The sequence below is a fragment of the Dipodomys spectabilis genome, unplaced genomic scaffold, assembly GCF_019054845.1.
Source record: "Dipodomys spectabilis isolate Male_0828 unplaced genomic scaffold, ASM1905484v1 ptg000121l, whole genome shotgun sequence".
Classification (NCBI taxonomy): Eukaryota; Metazoa; Chordata; class Mammalia; order Rodentia; family Heteromyidae; genus Dipodomys; species Dipodomys spectabilis.
Genome location: NW_024870798.1, coordinates 3,866,057 through 3,887,259, shown reverse-complemented (window position 1 = coordinate 3,887,259; position 21,203 = coordinate 3,866,057). Strand labels below are relative to the sequence as shown.

Here is a 21,203-nt window from a genome sequence, read left to right as displayed (position 1 = left end):
AATTTTAAAGAATTAAATCATTAGGGCTGGAAGAAGACTCAGTGGTAGAGTGTTTGTCTTTCATGCATGAGGTCCTGGGTTCAATTCCTCAGCACCACATAAGCAAAAAAACTGGAAGTGGCACTGTGGCTAAAGTGGAGTGCACTAGCCTTTAGCTGAAAAGCTCAGGGACAGCACCCAGACCCAGAGTTCAGGACCCCCTACCAACAACATCAAAAAAAAAAAATTAAAGCATCAAACAACCTGAAGATGTTGTCCAGAATAATGAATGCAGCATTATCCGTTGCCATGACTTAGTGACTTGAAACCAAGTTTACCAGGGGAGATGGTGGGCATTTTGTGTGTGTGTCAAAACCTGCAAAATTCTTTTATACTTTCCCAGGGAGGGAGAAAGGAGGAAATGGGGGCGGGGAGGAGTGAGGTGTTTGGTGGACTTGCCTTTTGGTTCACTGATTGTTTTCTGGAGTCAAATTCAGAGAAATTCAGTTTGCATTCCTAGTTGCATGGGCAATGACGAAGCCATGTCATGGAAGTTGTTTTGTCCTGTCTTTGGCCTGGTTCCAACCACCACTGGATAATCCAAGTCCCACTGCTGGACCAAGATGCCTTAAAGTCTATTGATTCATTGGGCAGGTGGACCTCCAAAGCCAGAATAGGCAGAAAATGCAATTCCGAGGGCAGCATTGGAAATCTACATCAGGCAGAGATTTTTTAATATATTTTTATTGTAAAAATACTGTACAGAGGGCTCAGAGTTACAGGACTAGGTAATGAGTACATTTCCTATGCAGCATTGTTTCCTCCTCCTTTGTTTTCCCCCTTCCATTCTTTCCCTCCCCACATCTCCAACTCCTCCCTCCTCAAACCCTGTCTGACACTGTAAATTCATTTACACAGTGTCCTGTACATCTCATTGTCACAATGGTCAACCTGTATCCCCATTTAAGCATTCTGCTATATCCCTTCCACTCCCCAAATTTATATATATATATATATATATATATATATATATATATATATATATATATATATATATGATGCAGAACACTGGAATCAAATACAGTGAAAACAGGGGTTTACCTTGGGCGGATGAACGTAAAAAGTATCACATAGTGCATTATAAGCATATTAAAAACAAAAGAAAAAAAGGAAAACCCCCTAGTGTCTCTGACTTGGGGTACATTTCGCTTAAAATGAACTTGTATGGTCATATGTACCTAGCCTTTGATCTTCTCTGCTTGTCTTAGATATGTACTAATCCCTGCAAACAAAGCTAAAACAAGGTTAACCATGGGACCTATGTTTCTTTGGGTCTGGCTTACATCACTTAATATAATTTTTAACAAGTCTTTCCATTTCCTAACAAATGGGGCAATGTCATTCTTTCCGATGGAAGCATAGATTCCAGTGTGTGTGTGTGTGTGTGTGTGTGTGTGTGTGTGTGTGTGTGTGTGTGTGTATACCACATTCTCTTGAACCATTCATCTACTGAGGGGCATTGCGGTTGGTTACATATCATAGCTATCGTGAATAATACTGCAATAAATAAGGTTGTGCTGGTAGTTTTGTGATCATTTGGGTAAGTGCGCAAAAGTGTGCTTGCTGTGTCATTGGGGAGCAATAGGTGGAGTCTTTTGAAGAAATTCCATACTGCTTTCCAAAGTGGTTAAACAAGTTTACACTCCTACAAGTTAATGCAGTAGAGTTCCCTTTTAGCCACGTCCCCACCAGCATCTGTCATTATTACATTTCTTGATTATAGCCATTCTAACTGGAGTGAGGTGTAATCTCAATGTTTTGATCGCATTTCTTTTATGACTAGAAAAAAGGAGCATTTCTTCATGTCTAATGGACATTTTTTATTTCCTCTTCAAATAAGTATCTCTTTAAGTCTTCAGCCCACTTAGTTATTGGGCAGTTGTTCCTTTGAGGATTTGTTGTTGGGGGATTTATGATTTTGAGTCCTAAGTATATTTTAGATATGATTTGTCTGTTATATGACTCATGAAGAACTTCTCCCAGTAAGTGGGCTTTTTATTGATCTTGATATCTATGAGCTTTACCTTGCCAAAGGCCCGCTGTTTCATGCAATCCCATTTGTCCAACCTCTCTTTGATTTGTTTTGTTTCTGGTTCTCTATTAATAAATTTGTGGCCTGTGCTAAAGAACCCTAGAGTTTCTCTTATCCTTCATGTAATGTTTTCACGGTGTCTACTTTTATTTTGAGACCTTTGATCTATTTTGACTTGATTCTCATGCAGAGTGATATATATATATATATATATATATATATATATATATATATATATATATATATATATATATGGATCTAGCTTTAGTTTTCTACAGGTGTTTAAGCAATTCTATCAGCAGAATTTACTGAAAAGGGTGTCATTCTTCCATTCTATATTTTTAGCTCCCTTGTCTAAGATTAGTTGGCTGAAGGTCAGTGAGTTTATTTCTGAGTCTTCAGTCCTATTCCATTGGTCCTCAGGACTGTTCTTGGGCCAGTACCAAGCTGTTTTTATAACTATGGCTTTTTAGTATAGTTTGAAATTTGGAACTGATATTGCTCCAGTACTGTTCTTTCTGTTAAGAATTGATGAACCTACACCCAGCATTACACTTAATGGTGAAAAGTTACAGCCATTTCTTATTAATTCAGGTAAGAGATAAGAATGTCTGCTCTCTCCACTCCTCTTCTACTTAGTATTAGAATGCTACCTGGGGCAATAAGACAAGATGCAATCTGAAAAGGCATCCAAATAGTGAAAGAAGAAGTAAAACGTACAACATGAGCAATGGAATAGAACTGAAAACCCAGAAATGAACCTACAGTCCCATAGCCATCTAATATTCGATAAGGGAGCTAAAAAAATAGAATGGAAGAAAGACAGCCTCTTCCGTAAATGGTGCTGGCAAAATTCGTTAACTACTTTTAGAAAACTAAAGCTGGATCCTTATTTATCACCCTGCACCAGAATCACATCCAAATGGATTAAAGACCTCAGAGTCAAAGCAGACATTCTGAAAACATTGCAGGATGGAATAGGAGAAACCCTAGGTCTCCTTGGCTCAGGCCGAAATTTTCTTAATAGAGACCCAGAAACACAAAATCAGAAAAAGGTTGGACAAATGGGATTGCATTCAATTGCAGAGCTTCTGCCTGACAAAGGACATAGCTAGAAAGATCACTAGAGAGCCCACGGATTGGGAGAAGATCTTCACTAGCCATACAATGGACAAGGGTCTCATATCTAAAGTATACCTGGAACTTAAAAAAATTAAATCCCCCAACAACAAACCTTCAAAGAATCAACTGCCCAATAAATAAGTGTGCTAAAGACTTAAGGAGAAATTTCTTTGAAGAGGAAAGAAGGATGACCAATAAACAAATGAAATAATTCTCAAAATCTCTAGCCATGACAGATATCCAAATCAAAACAACATTGAAATACCACCTCACCCCAGTTAGAATTGCTATAATCAAGAACTCTAATAACAACAGATGCTGGAGGGGATATGGACAGAAGAGAACCTTATTTCATTGTTGGTGGGAATGTAAACTTGTTCAACCACTTTGGAAAGCAGTATGGAGGTTCCTCAAAAGACTACGCATAGAGTTCCCCTATGACCCAGCAATCCCACTTTTGGGCATTTACCCAAATGTTCACAAACAAGACCACACTAAAGCTTACAGCACGACTAGGTTTATTGCATCATTATTTACCATAGCTAAGATATGGAACCAACCCAGATGCCCCTCAGTAGATGAATGGATCAAGAAAATGTGGAATTCTATGCCTCCCTCAGAAAGAATGGCATTGCCCCATTTGTTAGGAAATGGAAAGGTTTGGAAAAAATTATATTAAGTGAATTAAGCCAGGCCCAAAGGATTATAGGTCCCATGGTCTCCCTTATTTACAGTAAATAGTATATGTCTGAGTCAAGTAGAATAGGTCAGATAATTTGATGTTAGGGAAATGAACCCTAAGATATGTATTGAAATGTTTTTTTTTCTTTCATGGGATTGTTTCTAACACATATAAGATTATTTCTTTGTTGCTTTGTATTCCCTCCTCCACTGTATAACCCCTGCTTTCACTGTATTTGATGTTTGTATAATTTTGGAGGGGAAGGGAAAAAATCGTTTAAATAGGGATACAGGTGGACCCATTGCAACAATGAGATGTACAAGACGTTACATCGAAAAAGAACTTTACAACATTGGTGCTGGGGAGAAGGATTGGGTGGGGGCAGAGGGGGAGGATGGGAAGAGATGGGAAGGGGAAACAAAGTAGGAGGCTACAACGCTTCAGAAGAAATGTACTCATTATATTGCCCAGGTAATTTTAATCCCTCTGTAAAATTTTTTCACAATAAAAATAATAAATTTAAAAATAGAAAAAAAGAAGGAAAAAAACATGAAAATGACATCATCTTGTATTTAATGGACCCCATGGATGCCACTCCCAAGTTACTTGAGCAGATCAGAAACTTTGGCCAACTAGAAGAATATAATTTTGTCTCAATAAAACCAAACAGGAAAGGAATAAGAAATAAACAAGAAAGTAATACACAGTTGGAAATTTGGGCTAATTTTGTCATTATGCTTTGAGAAGTCAAGTTTCCTATAGAAATGCAACTCATATATAATCCTCAGTTGTGTTTTAAATGTTGTCTTAATTACAGAACATTTCTAGGTGCAAAAGAGGTCATGATTCCCAACCAAAAATTTGAAAAAGTAAGTATCATTCTGATAGAGTCCCAAGAAATGAAGGATTACAAAAGTTTAAGCTTGATGAAATAGGAAAGTTCATTTAAAGTAGGACTTTTTAGACCTGGGTAAATTAGAATTTAGATTTAAAATAGATATTTTTGTTTGTAATTTAATATTCTATAGGATACTACAAAATTCTTTTCAAGTAAAGATTTAATTTACAAATTTACTGATGATTCTGGCATTCTAATTGCCTAGAATATTCTTTCAAGTGAGGTATAATAAGAACTTAGTTAATAGATAATTCCAACAGTTCATGTGTAAGATGATAATGTAATAATCTAGACAAACTGTCAACAAATTGATGATATTAATTTATAAATATTGAAAAGGAGCAATCTTTTGAGACTTTGGTGTAACGTGGTATGAAGAGAGTAATTGTTTGACATCTTTTTTTTTCTACCTATACATAACACAGGAAGAAATTTCCTTAATTATGTACCTCTGTATACGATGAGAAAAATGCTAGGTTTGATGTTTGTTTTTATTTTTTTGTTGTTGTTTGGTTTGTCCTAGGGCTTAACCTTTGGGCTTGGGCACTGTCCCTGATCCTGTTTTTGCTCAAGGTTACTGCTCTACCACTTGAACCTCAGTGTCACTTGGGTCTGGCTATTCTTTATGAGTTTATTGGAGATAAGAATCTAAGGAACCTTCCTGCCTGGGTGGGCTTTCAACCATAATCTTCTAATCTTAATATTAAGATATACAGATCTCCAGAATATCTATGAGAGATAATATATATAATAAAATAAATATAAAATAAAATAAAAATAAATAATATTTGCAAGTTTTCTGATCTCAAGAATACCACTGCGGTGAAAATGATGTAGCAAAGTTTAGTGTAGTATTCTTTCCACAATTGGAAGGGCATCACATTAGCAGAAATGTAGTATTTTTTCACAATATGATAAAGTAGTCATGATGTGAATTTAGGGAATTTTAAGGCACACCTTACAAGTTGGAAATTGTTGGACTAGGATGACTTTATGGCATAAAAACTTGGGATTGATTGTCAAAGAAATAATAGCTTACTCTGATGAACAAATGTTTACTCTTAAGGAATTAATTATTATAGATACTTCATAGTTTGATCTACTAACAGTACTTGTCTACTTTTTCTGTTGAAATTTAAATATGTAATGCCTCATTGGAAACTGCATCTATTGCTGAATTAATTAAAATGAAAACAGGTACTTGCTTTAAATGTCTCTGGTATGGCATGTTCAGAATTTGAAAATGAGTAGTTAGTAGTCATAGGAATGTTGAGAAACAGATATTCTGTCCTCTTAACAATTAGTCAGTTTGCAAAGATAGTAGTTTTCATAGAATTGAACTGTTTTCTGTTTTAGTATGAGCCAATACTAAAATAATGTTTTTTTTCAAAATAATGGCAAGTATATTCTGTAAATATTGTATAGTTTGATAACATTCACGTTGATGTCCCTCCGATAAAGAAAGAGGTAATTCAAATTAGCAGACAAAATGTTCATTTTTAAATGGTAATACACATAGAATGATATTTACTATACCAATACAGTGAAATTATATTTTATGTAGCTCATTTTTAACTTAATTTTATTGTGAAGGTGATATATAGAAGGGCTTGCAGTAATTGTAAGGTAGTGGACACATAACATGTCAAAATTTTTACCCCCTCCCTTATTTTTCTCACACTTTTCCTTCACTCCAATACTCCTCACAAGTTGTAATGTAAATTTCTAACACGTTGTCTTGTGAGTATTGCTATTGCATTGGTTTGCCTTTTGTCCTTTGTCTCGCCATTTTATTGTTCCGCTTCCCTTGCCAAATGAAAATAAATGTATATACAATACACAGGATACTGAAATCAAATACAACAATGGACAAACCATAGAGGAAAACACAAAAGAAAAAAGAAATCACATAGTACATTAAAAACAACAACCACAAAGAAAATACTCTTTCCATATCTAGGAGTTTATTTTGCTCTACATCATTTTATGTGCTCATTTATACATAGCTATTGAGCCATTCTGCTCATCTGCTAGGACTATCCTAGATATTTCCTAGTTATTACAAATGAGGGAAACCATGGAATCTGTTTAGTTGTGTCTTGATTATTTTTCTTAATAGGATTTTTCCAAGTCTTTCCATTTCCTTATGAATTGGAAACATAGAATTCCTCCGTACATATATAAACCACATTTTGTCAATTCGTTCATCTACTGAGTGGCATATTGGTTTAAAACATGATTGCATGTAAGTATCAATTAAGGCCACTCAAAAATGACAGATGCAAACTCACCAGATATACTAATATCATGATTTCCAAGAAAGATAGAATTTTATGGTGGTACAAGTGTTGAGATATAGGATGAGTCTAATGTATATCTTGCACTGAATTAGGCAGGAAGATATCCAATATCATGTAGGACTAAAGTGGTATGGCAAAATATTTCCCTTGAGAAAGATATAGGAGGCTGCCATAAGTATGAAGTAGTTCAGATAATTTTGAAGAATTTAGAAATGCAAGCTCAATTATGTCTCTTTAAATAATAATTATGTAAGTGGAAGGGCAAAAGAAGGGTAAGAGAAGAAAATAACTGACAGTAGATCATTGTCCCAAGTTAGAAAATAAAAAGACATAATCTATAACTTCCAAGTTAAAGAGAGACCAATATAATATGGCCCACTTAATTTAGGTACATGCAAAATATTTACTTGGCTTTTCCCTACTTAAAAGCTCCAAAATAAATGAAAACTTATAAAAAAAAATTAAGTGATTGCCATTGCTTCAACTTGAACAGTAACTCTGATCAGCCCTCTTTTTCTCACTTTGCTCTTGGAAAATAGTGCCTAAGTTGATGATGTTGTGGCTGATTAGAGGTAGACTAAGGGGCTTCTACTTGTACAATTATCCCAGCATAGTTTAAAGCAGTTTCCCCCCAGGATATACACGTAAATTGTCTGAAACTGTCCTTTGAACACACCCTCACACCTGAGCAAATTATTTGAAATTATACTTCAGCTTTTCTTGGCACATTCTACCTCGTGCATTTGTCTTCTTTGCACATTCCTTTTGAGTTCAGAGTTGCTCTATTTCCATTTCATCTGTAAAAATTGCTAAGAACATTGTTCAACTACCACTTCTAGTTTGCACATGCCCAGTCTATGTATGAAGGTACTTTGTCCTTGTTAAGCAATAGAGTAATACTCACTCTCTGAGGAGAAAAGTTCCACAATATAGCCCTATGCCCACATTAGAGGAGGTAGAATTTAAAGCATTTTGAGAAAACAGTGATATTAGAATTGAAAGGCTCCTTAGGGAAATTTTCTAGGAGCTCATTAGTTTACCCAGGAGAAATATAAATATCCACAAAATTTGGAGCTAATTAGTAAGTATCCGAATTAACATTTGATCCTAGATGTTGTGTTAATACAAGTCACGATTGTATTATTGTTACATTAGAAACCTTCACAACTTGACAATGTGTATGAGAAAATGAAAGAAAGGGATTAAAGCAAAATGTCTTATCTTTTTAGGCATTTAATCCTAGTGGTGAGGGTAATGTCTGAACTCTTCTATTCAATGAAAGCTTGAAGTTTATAAGAACACTTTCCTACATATAAGAATTTTTGTCATGTTGATTGACAGGGTTTTTTCAGCATGGAGATATACCTAACAAGAACTAGGTCTCAATAGAGTATTTGGCAGTTATGATTTATCAATAGCTATAGAGGCATTTTCTATTCTAAAGAAGAATCAATTCAAAAAGTGTTCAGTCACATCAGTAAAGCTGCATGTTCCACATAATACTTGGTGTTACTTGTCCTACATTTATAATGAGTAGGCTGATAAGATAACCAAACATATCTAAATATATTTCAATAAAATCCCAAACTGATATGGATATATAGGTCACTAATTGGAACTGTAGGACAAATTAGGCTTGTCTGTGCTTTAGTTCAATCTATAATCTCCTGGCTAAATAAAGTTTTCAAAAACGTTCACAGAATACCTCTAGGAAAAGTTCATGACAGTTATATCTGTATAATATTTCTGAGGTCAGGATTAAAGCATTTGTTACCAAAATTTAGAATCAACAGGACCTGTTGATTTTATGGATCCAGAATTTTGTGTCTTCACATTCATATCTCAACATTTTATCAATATGACTTTCACCAAAACACTGTTCTTATTGAACTTGTCTATGTCCTTTTACTTTTCAAATCCAAATAGTAGGTTTCTTTCAATATCTTCCTGAAAATTCTTTCCTCCCTTTTCTTCTGTAAATCTGTGTTTACTACTTTTTGTTTCCTTATTTATCTCTTTCCTCCAATCTTATCCACACTGGTACTCACATTGTTCACACTTTCATCATAACTTTCCTTTTCTTCTTCCCTTTAATAATGTCTCTGATTTTATTATTATTTTTTCATATTCATGTTCATGGATATTTTGATGATGTTCAAACAGACCTATCTTTGCATCTGTTTAACATAAACCTTAGAACTAGCAGAGAGTTTTTTTCCTCTAAATCCATCTTTTCCACCTGTAGTCCTTATCACCAAGAATGTAAGTAATACAGTTAGGAGACAGAGATGTGGAAACACTTTAGATTTCCTAATATCCTACCTCCATCCATTAGATAAGATGAATGATCAAGATTTTCTCAGTTCCTGTCACTAATGTAATTTCTATGTACTCCTTTTTATGCCCCTGACACCAGCCTATTGCAAATACTCATCACCAGTCACTCAGTCCTAAAACAACTGTTTACAAAGTATGCATTTTCCCCCATAGTCTTTTTTATATTGGTCCTCTCCATCACCAAATGACTCTCCTTGTAAGCACACAGAGTGAAGAAGTCAGACAAAAATTCTACTACCATTATTTACTCACAGCATTGACTATTGGTCTTTCATTTCTCTTCTGTAAATGGATATAATCTACCAGAAATATTGAACAATATATTTGTTGACTTCTAGAGCAAGGCAAAAGAAAGTAAACAGTCCTTACATTTTCTGCCTTAGCTTACAAATAAGGAAAGAGTCAAATTCAGTTTGTTGGTATAAAGTCAGAAATAATTTCATGTTGAAATAAAAATACATTTTAACTCCTGCAGCTTGTGTCCTTTTATGGTAACTGCAGATATGTAAGTGTTATTATGTAAATTGTGTCATGTATTTACAGCTGTAATGAAGAACATACTCTTAATATATCATTGGAAGAGTATCTATCTGAGAATGTTATTTGAACTAATCACACTAAATTGAAATCTACATCGTAGTCCATCAAAATATGGAAATAAATGATTTTATTTATAAGCAAATAATACCACCAAGAATAGTGAGTATACCTTAGAAAGACTGCTGGAATAACATTCGGGTTTTTACTGTCTCTACCTGTTTATTTGATTGTATTTCTTGATATTGAAACTCTCCTCTTTTTATTCTGGTTTTGTTTTGTTTTTGGTTCGTCATGGGGCCTGGACTCTGGGCCTGGTACTGTCCCTCAGCTCTTCAGCTCAAGGCAAGCGCTCTACCACTTGAGCCACAGTGCCACTTCCCGCTTTTTCTGCTTATGTGGTGCTGAGGAATCAAACCCAGAGCTTCATGTAGGCAAGGCCAGCACTCTGACACTGAGCCACCTTCCCAGCCCTCCTCTTGTTATTGTTATTGTATGTAATCCAACGCTGTTTATAACTATACATTCAATGTGGGAAATTTAGCTTCAAAGATATCTAAAGTTTTTTTTTTTTTTTTTCAATCACAACATCGTCATGATCAGGCTACACTGTGGTCATCATCCTCTCCATCCAAATTATTATTAGCATCATAAGTACTAATTATTGAACATCCGATATGTTTCTATGATTTTACTATTTTTGTCTTTAGATTAATAATTTTAATGTTACCACTGTGCATGCATCCATATTGAAATTTTGAACAAATAAACAATAACAACCTAAACCATATCAGGTAGCTTGACTATGTGCTTATAACAAATTATGGAATAGATTTTTGGAAGCATCGCAAATTCCTAATCAGTATGAATTAACTTCCTCTCTCTCCTGAACTACAAACAAATACTTAAGAGTTTGGGCAGAACCTTTTCAAGTAATATACTGTCAATGTTACTACAAAATCATGTGTATATCTAAAATTCCCTTGAAAGTAATAAACTCTACTTTATATTGAAATATTAGTTATTTTATTCTAGGAAACTTTTAGAAAAATAGACTGTACCTTTGAAATGAAAAATGTCAAAAATAGTAACATAAAAGTTTAGTGGGGGTCTGTCATATATACATATATATATAAATATATATATATATAAATGTTATGTGTAGAATAGTACATATTTAGAGATTATTTGTCATCAGAAATATATACATATATCTAAATTTATTTGCAGAATGATATACATCATAGTGAAACAAACATCTTAAAACATAATTAAAATTAAAAAAAAATAAAAAAACTTCATGAAACCAAGTGCCGGTAACTCACCCTTATATTACAAGGTATTCTGGGTGCTGAGATCTTAGGATTGTTTTCGAAACTAGCCCAGACAGAAAAGTACTTGTTAGATTCTTATCTCCAATTAACCAGTAAAAACAGGAATTAGCTCTTTTCTTCAAGTTGTAGAGTGCTGTCTTTGAGCATAAAAATGCATAGGGACATTGCCCAGGCCTTGCACACAACACCCACAACAACTAATTGTATCACATTAATTTCACAAAAGCATCTTTTAGCTGCTGTGAACATTTCTTAGAAACATGAATACATACCCCTGGAAAATGTTAAGTAAAAAAGTACAGAATATTTACGTCTATGTTAAAGACATAACTATTTAGATTGTTTAAGATATTTAGGTAATGATTAGAAGTCAAGAATAATGATAGGTAGGTCATATATTGGGACTGGTTTTTTATTCTATTTTACAATAGTAATAAAATTATATTTATAATGATTATATAAAATTACTCTTGCTTGCTATTTGAATTATCATAAGTGATAAATATTTTTAAATGATTTCCAAAGCAAAGGAGTATCAATTCTTTGTAATTTCAAAACAATTAAGAAAATGATTTCAAGGCTGGTTCACTCTAAGTCTATATTTGTTTTCTTGCTCTAGTTTTCATATGTTAGTAGAAATTAGAATTCCAAAAATTTAATGGATATTGGCATTCAGGAACATCTTCACATACACTAATATTGGAGTCCCTTAAGTGGAATTGTTTTATTTCATTTGTTACTTTCACAAATATATCAAGATGACTGTGTATTTTGTTCTTTTCACTGGTTTTGGCTCTTATCTTGAGAATACGTTTTCCCTAGCAAGGTAGAGATAGGCAATTGGATTAAACAAGTAACATATGACTTTCGTAAAATGCAGATGCATAGATTTGTGTCTACTGTCATTTGCTATAAGTTTCTTCCAGAAAAGTTTCTCAATTACTTAGAAGTTTTTCCCCTTCCCCTCCAAAAATTATACAGACATCAAATACAGTGAAAGCAGGGGTTATAGTGTGAGGGAGGGACATACAAAGCAACAAAGAAATAATCATATAAATGTGTTAGAAACAATCGCATGAAAGAACAAATAAACATTTGAATACATAACTTAGGGTTCATTTCCATAACATCACCTTATCTCACCTTTTCTGCTTGACTCAGATATATACTACATATTGCAAATGAGGGAAACCATGGAAAAAAAATATGGATACAGGTTGACCTATTGCAACAATGAGATGTACAAGTCGTTATGTCAAAAAATGGACTTTACAACTTTGGTGGGGTGGGGGTAAGGGGGAGGATTGGGTGGGGCAGCGGGGGAGGATGGGAAGGGATGGGAAGGGGAAACAAAGGAGGAGACTACAATGCTTGATAAGAACTATACTCATTATCTTGCCCATGTAATTGTGACCCTTCTGTACAGTATTTTCACAATAAAAAATAAAAAATAAAATAAATTTCTTAGAAGTAATGCATAATTCCTAGGTATTCCAGTTATCACATATATTTTTGGGTTGGGTTATCTCTGTATAAACTCAAATGGAAAATATACCCTCAAAATAAACAGAAATCACATCTTTGTTTTAAATGCAGTAGTTTACAAAGAGTTTTTAGCCAACACCAAAAATATCTTTTTAGCTATTCTGCATTTTGTGTGAAGAAGTTTTAACAATAGTTTTTTTTCCTGATATGCAATTCACTTACAATATATTATTTCCTTTTATTGTATACATATTAGTCCTTTGGAAGTGAATTGTACTTTCATAGGTTTCCAAAGCCTAATTTTCATAAACTTGCATTTCTTCAAATAGAAATGCTGTAAATTTTAGAACAGACATTAAAATAGATATAAAATTCAGTTACAGGAATTTGCCCAGTATACATGCTCTATAGTGTGTCTTTTCAAAATTTGTTTTTGGGGATCATTTCCTCAGTCTCACACATACTATTCAAGTTCACTGTCAATTAACTACATTCTCTGTCCAAAAAAGTTTTTTACTTCTGTTTAATACATTCATAGAAGTGTAATGCCTGGATCCTATACAATTCTCTTTCATCTTTTGAAGACTTGAAAACTTGTTTGCTAAAATGATTGCAGTATTATACAAATCGATCACTATGAGAAGTATATCAATTATCCACAAATACATTAGTATATTTTACGTTCTTTTTTATATTATGGTCATACTAGTGAGTTTTCTTTTTATTATTTCTTAGACACTAAAGAGAATCTTATTTCATATGCTCCTCCTATTGACTTAATTTACATATGTTATTTAAAGAAATATTCTATTCAGGAAAAAAATTTGTATACAATTAGAAGACATAAAAATACTTAAGTTTAAGAATCATTGTAGCATTAACATTGTAGCATTAACAAATATGTGCACTCTATCTGTTGGATATGCTTTCATTTCTGTTATAGTGTCCCTTGAATTATGAAAGGTTATCACTTGATATAATCCAGTTCTTGCTTTTCTTTAGCCATTAATTTTTTCCATATCAAATGTTTAGAAACCTTTACTGATCAATATCATGAAATTTTACATTTATGTTTTATTGGTTTTTAAATCTCACATTTAGTTTGATAATCATTCTATATAAGGTTTGAGGTAGGCCAGGTGCCGGTGGCTCATGCCTGTAATACTAGCTACTTAGGAGGCTGAGATCTGAGGATCGTGGATTAAAGCCAGCCCGGGCACAAAAGTCCATGAGACTCTTATCTCTAATAAACCAGGAAGTTTCATTGTTGCTCAAGCGGTAGAGTACTCACCTTGAGCTGAAGAGCACATAGACAGTGCCCAAGACCGGCATACAAACAAACAATCAAAGTATTGAGGTAGTAGTCTAAGATCATTCTTGAAATCTAGAGAGGCAATAGTGCCAATAAAAGCATTTAAGATTCTGTTTTTATTTCATAAAGTCATAGCATCCTTTTCAAAATCTGTGGACCATAAAACTAAGAAATTATTTTTGACGAAACTGTTACCTTCTTCTATGTGTCTGTTCTTAAAGTAGAACTATGTTGTCTTCACTATTAAACATGGTAATACTATTCAAAGCTAGTATGAAGGCTCAAGCTACACCATTTTACAAGATTGCTCTGACAGACCTGTATTCCTTGAATTTACATACGAGATTATTGAGCAGGTGGACCAATATTCTACAGAGCTATCTAAATATATGATAGTCACTCATATTTTACCACTTGTGAAAATACAAACCCATGATATTATATATAGAAAATGTCTTTAGAGACTGCTCAATGCAACTATAATTAGTTTAGGAATGAGTTAAGATTTAGATAACAGTACAGCATAATAAAGCTGAATGATAACGACTTGAGATGTACTGCAGAAGAGAGTGAGAGGGGGAAGAATGGTGGACCACACAGGAGTTGTATGTCATTGGTATTGTTTCAAAAAACAGAAAGACTTCAGAAAAGAGAAGGAGAAAAATAAAGTGTCCTGAATCTAGTTTCTTTTTAATCCACCTGATAGTTTGGACTGAAAGTCAGATAACATGGGAAATAAATAGAAAATAAAGAATTGTATAGATCTGTTACAATATAAAGAAGTTGTAATAGGAATATAATTAATTTCTAAAAAAATAAGAGAAAGAATAACAATAACAATTGCTAACATGGACAGAAGATGGATCACATTTTATCATATGTAATTTAGAAAAAACATACTAGGAATGAAAATTTAAAAGTCATAATTTAAAATACAATTTGTGTTGTAACTAGATAGTATAGCTCAGTGGTAAAACATTGGCCTAACATATGTGAAGCAATTGTGTGATCTCCCAAGCATTAGAAAGTACACAAAAAGCACACACACACAGAAAACCCAAATAAACACACACACACACCACATACACACATTTGTTATTATCATATTAAACAGAAGAAATTATCATAAATAGTAAAATATTTTAATATATGAAATCACAATATTGCTCATACTATTTAAAAGTTTAGTAGAAATAAAATAGTCACAAGATACTTGGATTCTTATAGATTAAGTAAATTGAAAATTCAGAAATAAAAGACATGAGAAATTTGCAAACAAGTTTTAAATAATAAACATTTTGAAATATGTGTCCTTTTATTTTGACAAAAGATTGATGTTACTGGTGTTTTAACTCAAGATTTAGAATATGATAACCAGGTGCTCTATATCTTGCTAGGGATGACTATATCTCTAATCATTTCACCCTGGAAATTTTATGATAAGGTCTCATAGTTTCTCAGTCTCTCCTGAATTATGAACACTATTTATACTTACCATCATAGTTAGAAAAATGGAAAGAACAAATCGCTATGCCCACCTCAAACATTTTGTTTTAATTCAAGTACAAATATTTCCAAATAATGACCAGGTAATAAAGCCTTTCAAAATAAATTATGTGCTTCTTGAAAATACACTATTTGTTAAATGGGCAAATATGTTTAGAACTAAAGAAAATAAATTTATGTAAATTCACCAACCATATAAAATTTAAGAAAATAATTTTAAATATTCTCATGTTAATTATTTTGAAAGCAAACTATATGTCTGAATAATTTACTTGTGTTAAAATTATGCAAAACTAAATTAACTAATCCTACAACTCTGAAACAAGAATTACCCTAAAGAAACAATAAAAAATAATTAAGTTCAAAATTTGAAATTTAGAAAATAAAATGAAGTGTACTCTTTAGTTGACTTAAGTAACTGTAAACCCTCTGTATATCAATTTTATAATAAAAAATGCATAAACAAAGAAAGAACAGTACCCATTGGTCAATAGCGACAGGAAAAACTAGGTTTTTTGAGTGTGCAAAAAAATCAGTGGAAGAGATAACAATGTTTCTTCCATAATAAATGTACTCATTACCTTACTTATGTAACTGTATCTCTTCTATACATTACCTTTACAATAAAATTAAATTGAAATTAAAAATAAACTAAATAACCTACCAATTAAGAATTCGTAGAGAGCATGGAAGGTGGCTCAGTGGTGGAGCACTTGCCTTGCATGCTTGAGGCCCTGGGTTCGATTCCTCCAAGCAATATAAATTTGTGAAATCCTTCATGAAGCAACGTATTTCTTTCATTAGAAGGGAAGCCTCTGTCAAACTATTAATAGTAGGTTTTCCTTCTTCTTGCTAGCATCTGTAGTTTTATTATCTTCATATATTTCATGATCTGTCTGTGTATGACAAAGAGTGCTGTGAAAATGAAAAGACCCTTCGCAGCACTTATCATTTATATACCATTCATAGATATAAAGGTGTTTAAATATTACTCAAATTGCTTTGGAATAAATCATGTTCACATTGACTATCGAGAAAAATAAGGATTGGATTCTCACCACATTAGGTAAGAACTTGATGGAAAGAAACCAGAAAAGTGAGGAACAACTCAACACATACATTCAAATGAAACAAAACAACCCAAGAAAACAAATTAATTCAGTACTCAAAAACCTGCAGAAAATGACATGACTTATAAAAAGATCAGCTATGACAAATTTATGAAAATCCTCACTACATTTGAGTCTACTCTCGTGAGGATAGAGGTTAATGCCCAGACTGGACAGAAAGATCTTTACACAATGACATGTACCTGTTATTCTAAATTCCAGGAAGAATAACATAACGTGGACTGAGCCCAATATCATACACCAGTATCTGAAAAATAATCAAGATAATTTAGGGCTGGAGACATGACAAAATGGTAAGAACACCCATTTAGGGGGCACTAGACACTCAATTCAAACTCTAATATTATGGGTATTAAAGTAAAAAGCTATGATTTTAAATAAGAGGAATAATTGTAAGATTTGAGTATTTGAGTGGAAAACTGCATGAGAGAGATAGAATATACCCATGGTACAATGTTTTCAACTTAAGTGAAAATGTTTTGTGGTACTTCAGACAAAATAGAGTTACCTTGCAAATGAGCATATTTGCCCATATTGTGCAACCTCACAAATGAGTGTCAAAATCAAACCACATTTTTAGCCTTTGTTTTTAACTCACCTGTTACAAATTATGGATTAGATGAAGTAATCAAATAAAGATTATAATAATATTATGTGAGGCTATGAATTAGAGCTGAAAATGATTTTAAATGTGATAATAGCTAATTAAATTGCATACTTCTTACTTTTACTCTGTCATGTCCCTCATTCTCACATTAGGAAAATACATAGAAGGTTCTCACTAAATTATATGTACATTTATGATATAATGTATTGAAAGAATATGGGCACAGTGTGGTTTTAGGTTATTAAGACCTGTAGGGGGTAGTGTGTTTTTGAAGACTTGCAATACATTGGGATGAAGATGAAGGTAGGGATGTTCTTATTCTGGAAAACTGGCCAGAGGATTGTTCCCATAATGGTAGTGATGAATTCTTCCAAAAGGTTACAGTAAAATCACTTTCACAACCATGTTCACTGCTCCACTATTCATCGTAGCAAAGTTACAGAAACAGCCCAGATGCCCTTTGGTGGAGTGATGGAGAAAGTGTGGCACATATACACAATTGGATTGCACCTATCCATTTTGAAGACTGTTACATTATTTGAAATGAAATGGATAGATCTAAAAATATATTAATGAGCTAAGTCAGAGCCAGACAAACAAAGAACCCATGTTATGTCATATTTGGAAGCTAGAACTTTATACAGGTTTACAAAAAATATTAACCAAAGCATGCTATTTGCAGAGGAGTATTTCAAAAGTGTATTTTCTTATAAAATTGAACTTTTAATCCAACAAAATATATGTCAGGAAACTGTCACTTGGAAGGTGTGAGGGGAAGTCAAAAGGAAGGAATAAAGAGAGATATGGACGAAGAGAGTGAAAGTATATTATTCATTGCAGATAGTATGAAACTAGAAAAAATTAAAGTGGGGTGAGGTTTGAAAGGATGTGGAAAAGTTATATAAAGATAAATTATACTTAAAAAACTGATTTGTTGAATAGAAATTCCATTTTCCAAGTATTTAAGATAATAAGAATATAATTAAAAACAATGGAGACATCTGATCTTAAATTCTATTTCCATCTCTTTTAAAAAATGAAATTGTTTGCTCTATAAATTGATCAGAGGGATGAATTTCTTGGCTAGCTAGATCATTGAACAGCTGTCTCTCTCTTCCTCTCTCCCTTTCATGGTTCTCATAGGTAATATGATTGCTCCATAATTATCCTAATTTATTTTGCTTTTATATTTTTGGTTGCATCATTTCACTTTCTCTTCTGCCATTTCCCAAATAATTTACATGGAAAGCATTATTTCCTATTTTCTCATTCCTAAAATAAGCTGCACATGAATACACCACTGGTCCTCATTTTCAGTCTGTACCTTTGAATACGGAGGAAAATCTTCCTCTGCTCTCTACCAATTCCCTACTCTCCAGTTAGAATAATTTACAATGATAAAAATGAAAAAAGAGAAAATAAATAATAGTGAAAAAAACAGATGCCAAAAATTCACCGGATATTTCTGACCAGTTCATCCGATGTGAACTATTGGGGAAATACATGGACACCTCATATTCACTGGCACTCAAAGTCTCTAGCTAGGCAATTCTGAAGAAGATGAGGAACAAGATGAAAAAGTGAGAAATGGTATCAATTGCAAGAGAAAAATGGAATAGGATCCAAGCAAATATCTTCTTTGGTCTGCCGAAAATAATCACCTTAGTAGAGTGCAGAGACTACTTTCCAAAAAGGCCACTCATCTGAATACTAGTGATGCTGATGAGTACACCCCTCTTCATCGAGAAGCTTTCAGTGGACACTTAGTCATTGTCCATGAGTTGGTAGCTCAAGATAGATATTCATGTAATAATTGTGAATGGCTGGACACCCCTGCACAGTACTTATACATGGAATAATAACAGAGTGGCTACTTTATTTCATCATGATGCAGATACCAATGGCCAAACTAAAGGCCTCTTGACCCCCTTGCATCTTGCTGCTGGGAATAGAAATAGCAAAGTTATGCTAGATCTCCTTCTGTTGAACCATTATATCAAACCAGGTCTGAAGCACAACTTGGAAGAAACTGCATTTGATATTGCCAAAAGAATAAGTATGTATCACTACCTCTTTGAAGTTGTGGAAAGCTGTACAAATTGTTCTCCTAAGTCCTAATGGTTTGGGTAAATTTCTTAAATTTCAAAATTTCCAGTCCATCCTATGTGTCCATACAAAATATTTTCACAATACAAAGCAACAGCAATATCTTACTTTAAAAATTCATGAATTCCATGGTATTCTTCCAAGTCAATTGCCTGACTTTGATGTCAATATACATTCAAGTTGTTTGTATACATCTATAATGTTTTCTGTAGCGTTTGTGATTTTTTAATAAGAAATAATTTTAACTTATCTGTTGAAATGAGTAGTACAGAAACTAAAGGTATTTCTGGTGCTTGTCTGAAAAAAGTATATTTTAAACTATTTAGTATTCTGTTTGTATAGTATCCATAATCTAGTTCATTCTCTCCTAGATATAGTACTTTGAATTCAACATTGTTTTATAATATATAGGTTCATTAATGTGTCCTTTCAGATTGCATTCCATATAGAAAAGGTTTAAGATTCCTTTAATTCCTAGGTCCTTATAGAATTTTATTTCTTTGGGATAAAATGAAAATGTTATCTAATTTCAAAACTTTTATAAAGGTTATGCAATGTAAAGGCCTTCATAAAAAGGTGAAGATTAAATGGTGTAAAACTAACTTTTATTCCTATGAATTACATGTATAATTACACTTGTATATTTGTAATCAACTGTTTAATAACTGTTTTTCATTTCTTCACAAATTTTCATATCATCCTTGTGCAAGAGCCATGTCAATCTCTGTATTGTAATTTGGGTAGATGTGCTGCTGAAGCATGTAGTATCCTGTAAATTTAAGTAATTTATGATGCAATCTTAAGACAGGCATATATCCTTGGTTGCCTATTTGTAACAGGGAAACCTTATTGTTTCCTAAATTTCTATTCATCTTATTTCTGTAAAATTCTGTTTTTGGTGGAAAAAACTTGTATTGATTCTTCAATTGCTCACATTTGCAATTTTTGTCAATTACTTTTTTAAGACTTTTTTATTTGAAATTTGATCATACTTTGAAGCCTTTATAGGTAGGTCCAAAGGTGATGGCTTTTCAAGTACTTATTTATCAACTGAGTTAGCTTTGTGGAGCTAAAGGATTCAAACTAAGCCTTGCTTAAGAGCTACTCTAAACTTCTCCAGCTTAAAATTTCCAAATTGAGGTCTTACTGGCACAAATGTCTGCCTTACCCTTTACCCTTGCTCCATGTAGGAACAGACCAACCAGAATATCTTACGCTGACAGTATAGCTTGTCTTACTGGAGCAAAACTAATCTTAGTTACAAGTGATCATAGAGAGATTAACAGTTCAGACAGAACTGTTCAGACAGAAGGTATTTTTTCAAAATATAATTATTTATTATCCCTACCATTTCAAAAGTAGCTAATGCCAAGAAGGTGAAAAAAATTGTTCATATGCATGATTACCTAATGTCCTGGCCTGTCCACCATCCAACCAGGCAGGAACTTCACCACCGATTTTCTTTTCTTTTTTTTTGTCGGTCGTGGGGCTTGAACTCGGCCTGGGCGCTGTCCCTCAGCTCTTCAGCTCAAAGCGAGCGCTCTACCACTTGAGCTACAGCGCCACTTCCTCACCACCGATTTTCTATCACCAAATATATTCCATAGCTCCAGGAGAAGTCCATATGTTTCTCCTCGTTATTAGGCCTTAAATTGGTAATGTTTTAATCACAATGTTTCCTCTTGTCTCTAAGCTGTACATCTCTGGATGGTAAAGCTTTAGCTCTAATTCTACCAAACACTGAGGTAGAGGTAATGGAATAATATTTTAAAACAG

At 33.3% G+C, this 21,203-nt stretch overlaps 1 pseudogene; it reads right to left on the bottom strand.

Annotated features, from left to right (window-relative positions):
* Positions 1-20,088: 20,088 nt before the first annotated feature.
* On the bottom strand, positions 20,089-20,188 carry LOC122115570 (annotated as a pseudogene).
* Between the last annotated feature and the right edge of the window lie 1,015 nt (positions 20,189-21,203).